Source organism: Quercus suber, unplaced genomic scaffold (assembly GCF_002906115.3).
Source record: "Quercus suber isolate HL8 unplaced genomic scaffold, Cork oak 2.0 scaffold_669, whole genome shotgun sequence".
In the NCBI taxonomy this organism is placed as follows: Eukaryota; Viridiplantae; Streptophyta; class Magnoliopsida; order Fagales; family Fagaceae; genus Quercus; species Quercus suber.
The window spans coordinates 223,018-237,929 of NW_027070110.1; the positions used below are offsets into that span (position 1 = coordinate 223,018).

Consider the following 14,912-nt stretch of genomic DNA (forward strand, 5'->3'; position numbering starts at 1 on the left):
GACTAATATTTGAAAATTTTCGTTCAAATTTACAAATGACTGAATTAAAATTAACAACTTTAAGCAAATGTGTGGACTGTGGAGTATGTTAATGTCACCAAAATTAACTGGTGGCACTCTTGTGTTTTACCACAATCGATCTCCCTACTAATTGAGTTATGTAGATTGTGAGCATGAAGAAATTCATCTTCCAAGTTCACGTTCATCTCTCATCACTTAACCATTACCAAATTTTCCTCACAAGTTAACTAACACTTTATAGCATTCACCGTGTTGGGTTAGGTTGTAAGCATGGAGGCAAACAACCATGGATGGACTACCTTGTTAACAGATCAAGGGAGCCACGACAAACCACTCCTAATTTTTATATTTTTACATGTGTGTGTGTGTGTGTTAAAAATTGATTTTGCAAAACTTATACTTGACCCTCTTTTTTTTTTTTTCACTCAATTCATGAATTTCAATCACAATTATAAAATTTTACAAGTAAAAAAAAAAATGGAGCGACCATGTGTTTGGATCAACGGAGTTAATACCATATTGGAAGCCGTTTCAGTTTGGTTAAAGAAACGAAATATTTCAGTACTGGTTAATATTAGTATACCGTTTCGAGATTACTACTAATTATATATATATATATGTATATTACTAGTTAATATCTTTAAAATTATAAATTTTCTTCTCACATATTTTTATTTTTATTTTTTAGAAAACATATGTCACCCATCAAATCAATCTATCAATCAATAATAATAATGGTAATCTATGATTTCAAAAAAAGAAACCAATAATATATAAGTACATTGATTTGACAACAAAATAGTGGGAGCCATTTATGAGGACGAGAGTCACTAGTGTGAAAGCTTGCCTCAAGGCCATTTGGTTAACCCATATGATTGTATACTTGTCTTTTCACTTGGTCACATGACCATGTGGGGGTAAAGAGTGAAGATAAAGACAAGTCCGTTCACTTCTCGTCTCATTTTAAATTTTCATCAAATATTTATGTGGGATGAAATCCAAAAGGTGAAATAGGAAAATAAGAAGGAAAAAAGAGAAGAGGCTGGGCAGATTTAGGGGTAAGAGCAAGACTGAGAAGAAGTAAAAGTAATAGCAAATAAGGCTTTGGTGTTCTGCAGCAACAACGACTGCTAATTATATATATATTTTTTAATTATTGGTTAAAATCTTTAAAGTGATAAATTTACATCTCACATATTTTTATTTTTATTTTTTAGAAAACATATGTCACCCATCAAATTAATCTATCAATCAATACTAATAATGGTAATCTATGATTTCAAAAAAGAAAACCAATAATATATAAGTACATTGATTTAACAACAAAATAGTGGGAGCCATTTAGGAGGACTAGATTCACTAGAGTGAAAACCTGCCTCAAGGCCATCTGTCCAAAGCTTTAACCCATATGATCGTATACTTGTCTTTTCACTTGGTCACATGACCATGTGGGGGTAAAGAGTGAAGATAAAGACAAGTCCTTTGACTTCCCATCTCATTTTAAATTTTCATCAGATATTCACATGGGGTGAAAACCAAAAGGTGAAAGAGGAAAATAAGAAGGAAAAAAGAGAAGAGGCGTGGCAGATTTGGGGGTGAGAGCAAGACCAAGAAGAAGAAGTAAAAGTAACAGCAAATAAGGCTTTGGTGTTCTGCAGCAACAACAACTGCCTTAAATCTAGTTTTACAAAACCTTCTTCTTCCTCTACTTCTTCTCAACCCTCTTGTTTCCCAAAAATTTGCAAAAAAACCAAAACTCTTGTTTCGTTTCAGTATCCAATTATAGGCCGAAACCCAGTATATATCCCGGTATGGCTGAAATGGGTCCAATATGCCAGTATTCAAACTAGCATGAAACATCAGTGTTTCTGTATCAGTTTATGCTCAGGTACGATAAATTCTGGCTGTACTGGCCAGTACGGTACAAAATCAACTCCCTTGATTTGGATGCCATGTCTTACAATATGGACTAATATGTATAGGATTAGTGTGTAGAAAAATGAAAGTTGTGAATGATTTAATAAATCCAAAAAATAACCTACACACAAACAAAATATGTTTGTATAACATGATTTACTAAATGATATTTTCTTACATATAACAAAGTGTTTATATATATATATATAGGGATAATAACACTCCCCTCCCTTGAAATTTGGGAAAACTGCACTCCATCCCAAATTTAAAGGGAAAAAACACTTTCTCCTCTTGATATCTGATTGACAAAACTTTGCTAAATTAATATTAAAAATGTTATGTACTAACATGTCCTTTGTTTAAGGGCAAGTTTCAAGAATTATCCTACGTTTCAAAATTTTAATTGAAGTGTATTTTAAAATATTAAGTATGATTTTTTTTTCTTTTTTCAACGAGTTATAAAGAGATTAGCCGTTGCGAGTGTTTTGGTGCTTGATAAATTTTGCACTTTTATTCTAAATTTATCGGGTTTTTTTTTTCTAACTTTTGTAAAGAGATTCTTATAGAAATTTAGAATATTTCTTTAATAATATAAACAAAAGGGGGGGAGTGTTAATTATTTTTCAATCTCAAGGGAGAGGAATGTTTTTTTTCCATTCAGGTTTGAGATTGAGTGTCACTCCCTCAAACCTCAAGGGAGGAGAGTACAATTGCCCCAATATATATATATATATATATATCAACATTTGTTGTTGCTTCTAAAAGGGAAAAAAATGTCCATATCTCTAATTTTTTGAAATTAAATTTTTTCAAAAAAATATAGAATTTTTTTTTTTTAATCATGGTATAAGAGTAATTAGAGGAAAGAAACAATAAAATTTTTAAATTTTTTATGAAATACATTAATGCAATTTAAATAAATGAGTTATTTAATGTGTCACGACCCAAACCTGTACTTCAGGATTTAGAGCATGACCGGCATGTTAATATCAAGTTTACCAATTATGATTGTGCTTGGTTGGAAAACTGAAGGGGCTTATCAAGAATTTGTTCCTTGAATTCCTGCTTATTTTCTTACATAAAACCATAATATACAAAAATGGTGGAAACCTTGAGATTTCGTTTCCTTTAAACTTGGAAGATTACCACCTGGTTGAAACTTAGGGTATCTGTGTAAATATTACATAGCTAAACATCTAACAGAACTCTTATTACAAACCTAACCCCAAAGACATACACAGGAGTTCAAAACAAACTAAGATACTGAATTACATCTGTGCTCAAGGATCAAGTACATCTTGATTCCTCCTATACAACAAAAGAGCTAAACTACTATACAACAAAAACTCTACATTCTAACAAATGAGAATTCATGAACTCCTTGCCACCTCTAACACTCTCGCTGCTTCTAGGAAGAACCTGTACACTGAAATATAAAAGGGTGAGCTGCGAAGCCCAGTAAGGTTTTTAAGCTCCATGGGCCTTTGATAAGAATGCTTGTAAATCAAATATTTTATGGACATTCAGATAGGAGAACGTTTTTCATGCATAGTATTTCATAATATTCATAATAACAACTTACACATTTTTCATAGAGAAATAATTGTTCTCTTTTTCTTATCATATTAATACTACAAAATATTTCAGACTAATTTCTTTTCATTTCTTAGAAAGTCACTAAAATTTATATTAACTCTTTAAAATCATATAAAATAATCATTTCATTCATAAACCTCTTCTCATAAAATATTATGACATTTAACGTAAACTTATACTTTAATTGAGCGCGGACGCACCGCCATCCTCAATGCATACTTTAATTGAGCGCGGACGTACCGCCATCCTCAATGCATATTTTAATTGAGCGCGGACGAACCGCCATCCTCAATACATTCTTTAATTGAGCACGGACGAACCGCCATCCTCAATACATTCTTTAATTGAGCGCGGACGTACCGCCATCCTCAATTGAACAACTCACAAAACATATATCTTTACTTAAATCATTTTATATATAATATCTTTAATTAAAAGGTTTTACTGCATAATACTTTTTGCAATAATCTTTATACTTATCAAAAGCACATATCTCAAATTCCTTACCTGAAAACAGAAGACGGGAGAGATTGTACAAGAGGAGCTCAAGTGTCCGTGTTCTCGTTCTCGTCACCAATTTTCTTGTTCTTGATGGGAATTAGAGGTAGAGAGCTTGAGAGAATTTTCTTTCTTTTGGTTTAGGACCCGTGGGAATGAAAGGGAGAGAAGAGTTAAGAGAATTTTCCTTCTTTTGGTGTGTGTGAACCCTTGGACTTGAGGGAAGACTTAAGAGAGCTTCCTAGCTCTTTCCTTAAGAGAAAAGTGATAGGTCACAATTTGAATGACCCCTTGTGATTAACCCTAATTAATTAATTTAGTCAAGTAATTAATTAATCAATTAATCATGCAATTTTATGGACGCACAAACAAATCACCAATCAACTAAATATGCAGCAGAAAATAAATAACACGGTGATTTGTTTACGAATGGGGAAAACCCTAATGGCAAAAACCCCACCGGGTGATTTTCAGGTCACCACTCCTGAAACTCCACTATTATCAAATCAAGCGGTTACAAGTAAAGGAATCCCAAGTACCTTACCAACCTACAGTTGAACCCTTACCCCAATACCCAATTGGACTTGATCTATAGTGACAGTCTCCACCTTTGATGCACGGCTCCCAAGTACGTGACTAACCAATGTGCGGATCCAAGTACGCGACTTCAGAACACCAACTGAGGAAGAATGGTTGGCTGCAAAGTTAAAAAATCTGATTTTGCATGGATCCGTAGGAAAATGAGAGGAAGAGTTTCTTGGAAGTTCCATTTGTCTTGAGAAAAGTCAAAAGAAGAAACTAGGTGGAGTTTGTTCATTGCATGGCTAAGTCTTGGTCTTTGGAGTTTGTCATCATGCATAAAACTTTGGCATTATGTGTGTTGAATTTCCATTGGTTGCATGGGTGGGTAAAATTTCAATCATAATATCTCATGCATCATACATATTTAAAACACCAACAACTATATATATATATATATCTCATAACTAAACCACCTAATATAGTTTTGCACATACTTAGTATATATTTATAATACAATTAGTCATTAAATTATTTATAATCTTTACAATTCTTATTCAAATGTATTATAAAATAATATGCTTATCAAATACTCTTATATTAATTATAGAAAAGGAAGTGTTTAAAATAATAATTAACTATTTAAACACATAGTTTAACTATTAATTTGGGTCGGGGTGTTACATAATGTATAAGAGTAATTAGAGTAAACAAAAATGATAAATTAGACTAAATAGTCATCTAATAAATGTGTTACATGTTTTTGGTAAAAATTAGGGGGACCATTATTTAAATTTACATTTTTTTACCAAAAATATAAAAGGGGGGAAGGATTTTTCAAATTTCAAGGGGGGTCATGGCCCCCCTCCCTCTGCCCCTAATTGCAACCTTAGCCCACGTATCTTTATTGGACCAAACTTATGTAAATTGATGAGGCAGTGTTTAATGCCACTAGGGGTGTGCATAGGTTAGGTTGGGTCGAGTTGAGAGGATTTTTTAACCCAACCTACAATGGTGGGTTAAAAAAATTCAACCCAACCCAACCCAACCCACATGGGTTGGGTTGAACCCATGGGTTGGAAAACTTTTTTTTATTACTATTATTATTAAATTGAGCAGAAAAAAAAATATCACACCTGCCACCTGAGTTGATAAAAAAAATATACATTAAAATATGAACTAATTTTCCAATTCAGTTATACATTAATATATGAATTAATATATATTAATATTGGCTTTTATATAGGATAGGAGGAAGAGCTGGTTATTTAAAAAAAAATTATTAATTATATAATATATTTTAAATATATATTAAATATATTCGTGGGTCGGGTCGGGTTTGGAATTTTATGACCCAAACCCAACCTGACCCGCTATAAAAAAAAAAAAAAAAATTTGTAACCCAACCCGACCCACCAAGCCCTAAAAACCAACTCAACCTGACGGGTTGGGTCGGTGGGTTGGCTGCACACCCCTAAATGCCACTCAAAATAATGGTTCAACTTAATATATTTTTCCCTTAGAACAAGGATAATACATTTAAAGTAGCCACTTATTTATTAAAGTGAAAAAAAAAAACAAAAAAAAACCATATGATAAGAATAAGCCTCACCATTTTATTGATAAAATTGTATAATTTACATCTGTTTAAATATAATAGGAACATTACATGGCTTGAATCCTAAATAGGCTTTGAGGAAAATTACATAGCTTGTTGTCCTAGTTACATTATAAAATTATGAAAATTACTCATGACAAGACCTAGTTTATGAACCATTGATCTAAGTTATAAGGTTAAAAGTCAAGGATCTTGTAAATTAGCACCTCTCCATACACAAAGTACATGGGGTCTAGGGGAATGAGTTCGAATTACAGGATTAACATCATAGTGTAATTAGCTCTGTAAAAATAGTTTTAAGGTGAAAAAGCGTTAGGCGCACACCTTGTCCAATCAAGGGCAGACCTAGAATTTCAAGTTAGGGGGGGCCGAAGTATAAAAAAGAAAGAAAAAAAAAATCCAAATAGGTATTCAAATAGTACTAACAAATTATCAACGAAGATCAATACACAAAATCATTGTTTCTTAATACATTAAGATGCAATCATTTACCAACAAGACAAAATAATACAAAATAAATCAAAATAATATTATTTCTTAAGAGCATCAACTGTTGCCAAAAAAAAAAAAAAAAAATCACAAACCAAAACTTACTTTTGCTACTTTAATTAGCATTTGTAGGGATAAGGCCCAAAAACGGATTGGGCATTGGGCCTTATCCGAGAATGTTGGGATGTCCACGGAGAGACAAATAGTAGAGGGTCATTCCAGCTTAGTGCCTCATGAGTAAGAAAGGAGTAGAAGATAGTCCGAGGAGTAATATCTCCTCGGACAAGACGAACACTACTCCTTTACATATTCCAACAACAAAAATGACTTCAATAGAGGCACCGGTGTCCAAGACATGTTACATAAACCCATGAGAAGGAATGAGACCCAAAAATATCCAAGGAAAGGGTGCTACCTCCGCATTAAATGCATTGCAGTTACTTTTGTTGCCGCATTTATGTGGAGAAGATCCCTGAACAGTGTTTGCTTGGTCACTGCAACTCACAGAGGGGCCAGAGTAGATGTTTGATGGGACAAGTACTCAAATAGCAACCTAAATTATTGACAAGTGTAGGGTAAAGATTGTCCAAGAGGGACTATATAATATGAGAGAACCTCCATGAGAGAGGGGACAAAAGAAGAAATAGAGAAGGAACATTGTAACAATGAGAATTGCACCTGTAATCAATTCCATTAGTTTATAAGAATATTTGCCTCCTCGGACAACACATACACCTAGCTTTACGTGTTTTGCTCTTGCATGATGATCTTTCAAACTTGTCCTAGCCGTTGTTAATTTCACTAAAGCCCAGTTCTACAACCCGCTCTCTACAAATTTATTGTTTTGGGCTATTTGGGCTTAGGTCCATACTCCTTTTGGGCCAAGAGTTCAAATTAAGTCCATACAATTTGTGCTGTCTATAGGGAGAACTTGTGTGATAGTGAGGACAACGGTTAAAAATGGCAGAACTAGGTCCACAACAAGCAGAATCGAGGGGATCCCAACATGGTGACCCTTTTGTTAACCTTGAGAAGGGAGGTGACCGTGAAGGAAGTGTGCATACCACACATACTGATAGGAGTCAATCTTGAGGTGGAAGCCATATCTCCCATGCAAAAAGCAACAAGGGCATGCAACTGGAAATTGACTAGCTAAAACGGGACTTGTGCCATGCAAGAAGAAAGCGAGCTTCCCCAAACTATGATATTTCCTCTGAGGACGAAAGGGACGTTAATTACAAGCAAAGGTCCCAAACCCCCGCCCAGCGAGTCCTTCTCCTATGAAGAGGAGCACCATCGTGAGCAGCGGTATAAAAGCCCGCCACATAAGGGCATGGGAAATGATGCTGTGAGCAGGGCCCTAAACCAAATTTCCAAGTCGCCTTTCAGGCGTAAGATTGAAGATGCAAGACTCCCTCGGCATTTTAATCAGCTAACATTCACCATCTATAATAGTCGAACAGATCCTGTGGAGCACGTGAGCCGTTTCAACCAGAGAATGGCTGTATATTCCAAGGACGAAGTCTTGATATGTAAAGTTTTCCCATCCAGTCTAGGACCCGTCGCGATGGGATGGTGTGGACGACTAAATTTCTCGGTTCGAAATAAATCAAACAAGTAAAATAGTTGCACAAATGCGAATTTGTATTGATGATTGTGGTACAATTCTCTGTGATTACAAAAGAGTTATCCTCTTATTCGATCTCCTTGCAAGACTTATTGATTTAGATTTGTGGTAATGTGATTGTGACTTGAACACAAAATATCCTTCAATTTGGTTGAGGGATGGATCGAAGATTGCTAAAACGGAATTATAATGAATCTCTGGCTATGAGCTTGTTAGAAATCCTTTGTTCTTCACGTTCTTCGTGTTCTTCGTGTGTTCTTTGTGTTCTTGGATTTGTGGTGGAAGTTCTTCGGGGCTTTAAAGGCTTGAATCCATAAAGCTTCACTGATTTGTGATTTGTTGGTGTTTTCGGACACTTTAGGCTTGATTCCCGCAAACTTTTGGATCTAGGTGGATGATTTGGATGATTTCTCTTCGAATGTTCTTCGTATTCGAAGTTGAAGTTCTTGAAGTTCTTGGAGGCTTTAGAGCTTGGTTCCGGCAGAGCTTCTGGACTTCTGAGTGCTTCAAATGATTTGGTGTCCTCTCCAAATCTCTAGATCTCCTTCAAATGCCTTAGGAAGGCTTCTATTTATAGCATTGTTATTAATACCGTTTCGGACCCCGTTTCAGTTTGTCCAGTGGAATGGAATATTTCGGTACCGGCCGATTTCGGCGTACCGTTTCAGGGTGTTTCAGGGTTCTTAAAAAATAATTTATATATATCCTTGTTGAACATAAAATTGTCAATTCTAATAAATAAATAACTAAATATCAAATAATACAAATCATTTAGTCTTAACTCTTAAGTCTTAAACATCAATATAACATCATACAATAAGAAGATTTACAAGACAATAACTAAATATAAAAAAATACAAGATTTACTCATCCTCCTCATCATCATCCATGAGAGAATGATCAAATTCATCATCAAAAGAACTCCCAAGAACTACCAACACCCATTGGACCTTTACTCTTTTTTTTTAACTAGGAGATCAGTGACTGGCTATAGCATCTTCATTGGTGATTCTTTGGTATCATGGAAATCAAAGAAGCAATCCACAGTATCAAGATCCTCAGCTGAAGCTGAGTACAGATCCATGGCAGTGGCAACGTGTGAAATAGTATGGATTTTATACTTTCTCAAAGATATTGGAGTGAATCATGAGAAGGAGGCTTTATTATTCTGTGATAGTCAAGCTGCATTGCATATCGGTTCCAACCCAGTCTTCCATGAGAGGACAAAACATATAGAAATTGATTGTCATGTGGTTAGAGATAAGGTGTTGGAGAAAGTGATTAAGCTAAATCATGTTAGATCAAACTGTCAATTGGCTGATCTACTCACTAAAGCCTTGAATTACAATCAATTTTCAACTCTTATTGGAAAGATGGGGATGCTTAATATTCATACACCTGCTGCTCTTGAGGGGGAGTATCAGAGTTTAGATGAAACTGAAGCCACCAAGATCAGTAGCAAGAGCAGAGATGCTGAGTGTATAACAGAGCATAAACGACAGATCAAAGAAAATGAAGAAAGTGTTGAAACGACTTGTAGCTTAGCATGTTTTAAACCTCCTTAAGTGTTAACACGTGAACTAATCAGTTAGTCCTGTAGCTTGCACGTGTAATAAGTTGTTATTTCTGTTAGTTAGTTATCCTTGCGTTCACACCTGTACAAATGAGTATATATGTGTAGTCTGTGTAGTCATTGATGCATATATGAAAATACAGATTTCTTTTCTTGATTCTGTGATAATATATCCCCAACATACAATTTTATTTATTTATTTTTTTTAATGTAAAGAGGAGTTTTATTTAAAAGTAAGACATATTACTGCTCATAAACAAAATTTGGGCATGTTTCATGTACAAAAATTCTGTCTTGTTATGAGCTTCCCTTCTTGGCCAAGCCATCAGCAACCATGTTGGCCTCACGATATGTGTGAAGTTGAAGGACGATCCACTCTCGCCTTCGCTTAAAAAAAAAATTCCTGCAGTCATCAATTAACAGAACAAGATGTGTGACCCTTTTGTTAGTCAATGTAAAACCAAAGTAGAGTCTATGCAAAGATTGACATGTTTGAAACCTAGGTTCCAAGTTAAGTTTAAACCAAATCTAACAGCTTCCAGTTCTGCAACATTTTTAGTTGTGATGCCTAGATTTATAGAGGATCCCTTAATCCATTGACTAGTGTGGGTACAAATAACCCCTCCACCTCCAGTGTTTCCTGGGTTACCATTGGAGCTACCATCCGCGTTCAAGGTGACAAAAGGCTCCATAGTAGGATTTTGGCAAAATTTGCCAAATAGCACAATTTAAGAAACATTTTTGAAGAATAGCACCCAAACAAAATTATTTAGTTATGTAGCACATTTTTAGAACTCGAGTTTCAAGCAACACACCAAGCAAAGGAGTTCATATTGCTTGGAACTCGAGTTCCAAAAATGTACTACATAACTAAATAACTTTATTTAGGGTGTTTTTTCTTAAAATTTTGCTAAAATTGTGCTATTTGGAAATTTTCACCACGAATCCATGTAATGAGTTTGTTTATTTTCATGCTTATTTGTTCTATAGGATATGCTGTGTAATAAAATCCAACTTACGATTTGCATGGGACCTATAAACAATAAAAAAAGAACTAGAAAATAGCATGCCAAAAAGTTAAGTGGACAACAACAACACGCGTATGCTATCTTCTCTTTTTGATAATGTACATGCTACCTTCTTCTTCTTCTTCTTTAAGGCTGCTAAAATGACTAAATAGTCATTTTAGCAACCAAAACACTAAAAATGCACACCACAACGAAGATGTTAAAGCTAAAAAAATTTTAGTGATAGCTACAGTGAGCTGCTACCTCTAGTAGCTCACCGTAGCAGAATGGTATAAGCAAAAAAAATTTTAAAAATTTATTCCCAAACGTTCACTTCTCACTCACACGCATATTTTTTTTCTTTTCTCTCTTTTCTTTTTCTTTCTCCTCTCTCACTTCTCCCCTATTACAGATACCGCATTTTGTACCTATTAATAAATTTTGGTCCCTGGCCCCAATAATGAGTTTGACATATGTCAACCAAGGGTAATTAAAGAGTTCACAATAGTTTGGAAGTAATCACAACTCAAAAGTGCTCAAATCACTTTGAAATCAATACTAAAAAATGACATTTGCTCACTGTTTTGACCATATATTTTGATCCACGAAGAAGTCTTAAGTAAGGTTTGTTTCATTGGAAAGTAGACATCATGAGCTTCAATTTGAACACAAATTTTTCCTGATTTGGACTCATATTGAGTAAGTTATAACCATTTGAAGTTGGGCCAACTGAGCAGTCCGATTTTCTAAGTTTTAAAACATTATTTTAAGAGCCCAAAACATCATACTTTTGATGTGGGCCAGACCATAAACCATTGAGAATGTCCAAAGATCATTAAAAACCCTAAAAACCCTAATTTTAACTTATAAATACTTATCTTATGTCTCCAATCAAAACTCTAGCTAGAGAGAGTTATTTTTTGGCCTCCATCTTCTCAAAAACCTTAATTCTCTTTTCCAAAACTCACACACAGCCCCTTAGCATGTTTTTAACAAATTAAAAAACCTCTCTTTAGTTAGTTCTAAGGCAGAAACTATTTTCCAAAATTGATTTCTCAAAACCTTTTTCAAATCTTTTTTTTGTTCTTGAGTTGTGATTACTAACAATTGTGGTGTTCTTTGATTATCTTTGTCTTCTCCATCTAATCTTTGTGTTATAGGCACTGAGGGGTCGGTTAAACAACTTCAAATCTGTGATTCTAAAGGAAGGTGAATCTCTTTTCCATGGTTTCCCACTTTGCTTAATATGATTCACATGATTTTCTTGGTATAGTTTCTCCATTTTGTTATATTTGATTTGTTTGATGTTCTTAATTATGTTTGATATGTTTTAATATGATTTTAGGTTGTTTATAATCTGTTTTAGGTTGTTCTCGATTCATTATTTTGATTTTATGAAAAGTATAACATGCATGTTTATTTTATGTTAGTTTAGAATACTTGTTGATTTTGCTTCATATTTATTTGTTTATATTGATGTTTGTTTTATTTGCTTCATGTTAGTTTAAGTGTTTAGGGTTCTAACATACTTGTTTGATTTCTGTTTAATATCTTTGAATGATTAATTCTATAAAAATATAATTTTTCGAATCTATGCTAAAGGATGTGTACGAATCTTTGAGCATGCGTGTTCATGGTTTAATCATGCATACACATAGTTGAATACACGTACGCAACCCAAACCCAGATTAGGGCTGTGGGAGGTCCAAGGACCGAAGAGGATTAGAGTATGGAATATCTTGTGTAATCCCACTCGAAGAAGTATATCAACTCCGAGGACTTCGTCGACCCAAGGATGGGAGTACAGACAGGGTAGTTAGTGTCTCATGAAAGCCTGGGGGGAAGAAAAAGGACCATAAGAGGGGCAAAGATGGTGGGAGGAAGCTTCCTAGAAAGGTATGTCTGCCCCCTCTGCATTGAATGCCCTGGAACCATCTTATTAGCTGCATTAATGAGGAAATGACACCTAAACAGTGACTTCACAGCTAGCAGCCCCTTCTACCACCTTCAGTAGAACTTTGATGGGATAATTATCTTGAGAAAAGCCTAGAAGCGTACAGGCGGAGGGTTAGGATGCAAGGAGGAAGGATATATAAAGGAGGGGAACCTCCAAGATATGGGGGGTTAAACATTTTTTTCCTCGAAGAAGTAGTGAAGTGAACAGTGCAAGATATTATGTAAAATATGGTATATTCGTGTATAAGAAACCAATCCTCAGACAAACTCAAGGAGGGCACTATTCTTGGCAACCACTTGAATTACATCTCTCTATTACATTGAGTTCTTCGGCCTTAAACTTGAGCTTAATTTTGAATTGCACCTAAATTGTTTTCCCACTCTCTATAGAAATTCTATTATTTGGGCTTGGTTTGAAGGACAAGACATCACTGTTCTTAATGGGCTTGGACCTTCATTTTCTAAGTACTTACAATTGGCGCCGTCTATGGGAATTTAGTGCGAGGACCACTTTGCTAATTTAGAGCGAATGAGAGATAGGGAGTGCAATCCCACACCAAGTGTTAGGGTGGAAATGCAATATACAGAGTGCACTGAGAAGAGCCATTCCAGAACTGGAAGCCATGTTTCGCATGAGCAAGAGACACAGAATCAAATGAAGGATCCGATGAAGGAAGGGACCAAACCTATAAACAAGGATCTAGGACACTTCTCAGTGAATCTTTCTCCTCATCCTTGCATTTAAAGAAGTTAGTGAAGCATAGGAGAAGACGAGGAGAAAGCTCATCCCCTATGTTAGGACATATGTGGTTCACATGTTAAGAACATATGTCATTCTTTTATGTAATTGGCTAGTCCTTTGACAAAACGCGTTTTACTTGTATTTGGGTAGATCTAGGATGTGTTGAAATACTTCAAGAAACCATGTTTCAAGATCAAATGTTGAAGCCTTCAAGTCTATCCAAGATTCAAGCTGCTGTCATTAAATCTCGATAACTAGCTTGACAGCTAGCATCTATCGAGACCTGTAGAGCTGTTCAGCCCCGTGGCTCGACAGCAACTCGACAGATAGGGTATCTGTCGAGGTTTATGAAAAATAGAATTTTAGTTCTGTTTTGACTCTAATCTATGTTTATGTGTTTGGGCCTTCTTTTATCCTAACCCTAGACATATAAAATGATTGTTTTAAAGGCCGACAAAGAGTACACAAGTTGCACAAGTATTTAGCAAAGTCTGTTCAAGCAATTTGTTACCAGAGACAAAGTTTTGTCCTAGTTCATATCTTTTGAAGAAGTTGCTATATATGTGCACCTTTAGGTTTTGTGACCAAGCATCTTCTTAATCTTCATCATGGATGAACTGAAAAACTTTGCAGCCAATAACTTTTTCTAGTTGGTGATTGAAGTCACGTACTAGGATCCGCGCAATTGGTTAGTCACATACTTAGGAGCCGTGCATCAAAAAGGGAAAATTGTCACTACTGAACAAGTCCAATTGGGTATTGGGGTAAGGGTTCAACTGTAGGTTGGTAAGGTACTTGGGATTCCTTTACTTGTAACCGCTTATTGTGATAATAGTGGAATTTCGAGAGTGGTGACCTGAAAATCACCCGGTGGGGTTTTTGCCGTCAGGTTTTCCTCATTTGTAAACAAATCACCGTGTTATTTATTTTCCACTACATTATTAGTTTATTGGTGATTTGTTTGTGCTACCACGTATTTGCCTGTTAATTAACTTAATTAATTCACTTGGCTAAATTAATTGGTTAATTCATCACAAGGGATTGATTCATTTTTGGCCTATCAGTGGTATCAGAGCAGGCACACTCTGATTAGGTTTAATCTTTATTGTGTTGATCCATTGACCCCTGTTTGTCATGGATAGAGGACAGCCGTTAATTATACCTCCTTTATTTGATGGCACTAACTATGCATACTAGAAAGTACGCATGAGAGTTTTCTTGCAGTCTTTAGATGAGAAAGTGTGACAAGCTGTAAAGATTGGCTGGACCAAGCCAAAAGAAGCGTCGGCCAATTAGGATGAAGCCAAGATCAAGGCAGCAAACTTCAACAGCAGAGCGTTGAATGCCTT

At 35.2% G+C, this 14,912-nt stretch overlaps 1 long non-coding RNA gene across 1 annotated transcript; it reads right to left on the minus strand.

Annotated features, from left to right (window-relative positions):
* Positions 1-3,030: 3,030 nt before the first annotated feature.
* LOC111986285 (uncharacterized) lies at positions 3,031-4,298 on the minus strand. Its single transcript, XR_010625965.1, has 2 exons — positions 4,042-4,298; positions 3,031-3,364 (listed from the first exon to the last, which is right to left on the minus strand). It is a non-coding gene; the product is annotated as an uncharacterized LOC111986285 (long non-coding RNA).
* Between the last annotated feature and the right edge of the window lie 10,614 nt (positions 4,299-14,912).